A 2,500-nucleotide genomic window follows, 5' to 3' on the forward strand; every position below is an offset into this window, starting at 1 on the left:
TTTTTTCTAATATTTGGGTATTTAGGGCTTTGTTATTGTTTATTTTTATTAAGCTTATATTGTAACAGATGTTAGGAAATACTCTTTGTTTATAAAACAGGGAAATTAATTTCATTACGATGTAAAGTGAGTAATTCAATCTTTTTTTTTTTGTCACACTTGTTGGGTCCTGCAGTGTCTAAAGTTTTGTTATTTATTATTGGTCTTTTGACATTCTTGAAAAAATATGGTCACATCTCTATCATTTCTGTTTGCTTTGTCAGGCTGTTAGATTTGTGATATCATCATCTTTTTGTTATTTGGATTTGAGTCTGATTCATACATTTCATATCATGTGGCATATTTTGTGTAATGTCATTCAGAAAGTTCAAGACTGTGCTTGCAACATCTGGTATTAAACTGGCTTTCTTTGTTTGATCCAGTTCTGTTATTTATTGTTTATTATTGTTTGTACATTAGAGAGGTACATAATCTTACATGATAAGCATATTATTTTATATCAAATTACTATTATTTTGGTATTTTGTTTGTTATTTTTGTTTTACAAATGACTGATTAAAAATGCCAGATCTTATTGTAATTACTAAAGATATGACTGTAAATGCACAGTACTAAGAATCAAAACAAGATTTAGCATAATTGGAGTTGCAGCCCCATTTCTGATATGGAAATAGATCAATGAAGCAGAGGAAGATAGAGGGAGAGAGAGAGAGTCTAAATCAAGCATCAGAGTGAGTGTCTAAATCAAGCATCACAAAGCTTCATTGTCCTTGTGCACACAAAGAACAACAGTTCTCTGTCTGTATATGTCTGGTAGGAAAGAAAACTTATGAGATGAGTGTTCATAGTGTTAGAAATGATGTGTCATAAAGGAGAAGGGATGGGCTATGATGTATTTTTTTTCTCCATGGTATAACATAGAAGACTTTGTTGGATTGATAGTCTTTGCAGTGATGAAGGCAAAATGGTGTGATCTTGAATGAAACAGGAAAGCTCACTATAATCATAGAGTTTATTGTTCTTAGTGGAATATTTAGCCATTTTGTCATTTGTGAAGGGGGTAACATATACTAACCAGAAATTAGCTCTGTGAATGTTGCGTGCAGTCATTATCCTTATAAGATCTACTTAATCAAGATTGCATAAGAATAACTATTTTGAGAATGGCTAAAGAATTTCATCTTCAGTTGTTTATTGTTTTATAGTTGTTTCTGCAGTGAACTCACATGAACCATATGTTCAATTTTAGTCTTTTCTAGAAGATACTGAAAAAAAAGTGCAATTATTTTTTTATTGATTTGAATTAAATTTTTAACATAAAAGCTCTGGAGTATTCCCATTAGTAATATCTTTCTTCTTCAGATAGTAGAATGTATATTACGTGAGTTAATTTTTTTTTTTTTTACTTTTTATATGATTATATTTGGGTCTTTTGCATAGATATGTAGCTTTCTGTTTTGTTTAGTGAATTTTTTATTTATTTATCTACCTGGGATTGTCAGTAATGACAAAAAATGTATTACAATTTTTGTTTGTCAATTGTAATTTGAAATTCATAGCTTTGAACAATAATCCAGATTATTTTAGCTATAACTGAGTTCCGACTCCCCATGCATTGATGTGATTGAACCATATGATAAACCTATTATCATGCTTGATTCGGCCAATGCTATGACTAATAGTATTGAGTGTGTTTTTAGACTTTCTGCAGTTTGTTTCGCTTGTATTTTCATCTTATGTCTAGTCAAACGACAGCTTATAACTGGCTATGTATTGATGAAATCAAAATTTGGAGGATAATGTATTGTTGGATTGTTTGTCTGTGTGATCTTTGAGCTTTCCTGGTCTTTTGTTTGTTTTTTATTTTTTCCCCTCCAATCCTTCTTCCTCATCAGTTTTGTTTTCCTTTCTTCTTGTCCACACCATCTTTTTCAGTGTTTTCACCTCTTTTTTTCTTCTTCTTCTTCTTCTTCTTCTTCTTCTTCTTCTTCTTCTTCTTCTTCTTCTTCTTCTTCTTCTTCTTCTTCTTCTTCTTCTTCTTCTTCTTCTTCTTCTTCTTCTTCTTCTTCTTCTTTGTTTTCCTTTCTTCTTGTCCACACCATCTTTTCCTTCAGTGTTTTCACCTTTTTTTTTCTTTTCTTCTTCTTCTTCTTCTGCTGCTGCTGCTGCTGCTGCTTCTTCTGCTTCTTCTCCTTCTGCTGCTTCTTCTTCTGCTGCTTCTTCTTCTGCTGCTTCTTCTTCTGCTGCTTCTTCTTCTGCTTCTTCTTCTTCTGCTTCTTCTGCTGCTTCTTCTTCTTCTGCTGCTTCTTCTTCTTCTGCTGCTTCTTCTTCTGCTTTTTCTTCTTCTGCTTCTTCTTCTTCCTCCTCCTCCTCCTCCTCCTCCTCCTCCTCCTCCTCCTCCTCCTCCTCCTCCTCCTCCTCCTCCTCCTCCTCCTCCTCCTCCTCCTCTTCCTCCTCTTCCTCCTCCCCCTCCTCCTCCTCCTCCTCCTCCTCCTCCTCC

The 2,500-nt window shown here is 34.0% G+C and overlaps 1 protein-coding gene across 2 annotated transcripts in view; it reads left to right on the forward strand.

The window, feature by feature from the left end:
• Positions 1-2,500, forward strand: part of LOC125033386 (ribosomal protein S6 kinase beta-1-like) — a 21,751-nt gene that overhangs the window by 1,643 nt on the left and 17,608 nt on the right. The gene's annotated exons all lie outside the window — the stretch shown is intronic.

Source organism: Penaeus chinensis, chromosome 16 (assembly GCF_019202785.1).
Source record: "Penaeus chinensis breed Huanghai No. 1 chromosome 16, ASM1920278v2, whole genome shotgun sequence".
Taxonomy (NCBI): domain Eukaryota; kingdom Metazoa; phylum Arthropoda; class Malacostraca; order Decapoda; family Penaeidae; genus Penaeus; species Penaeus chinensis.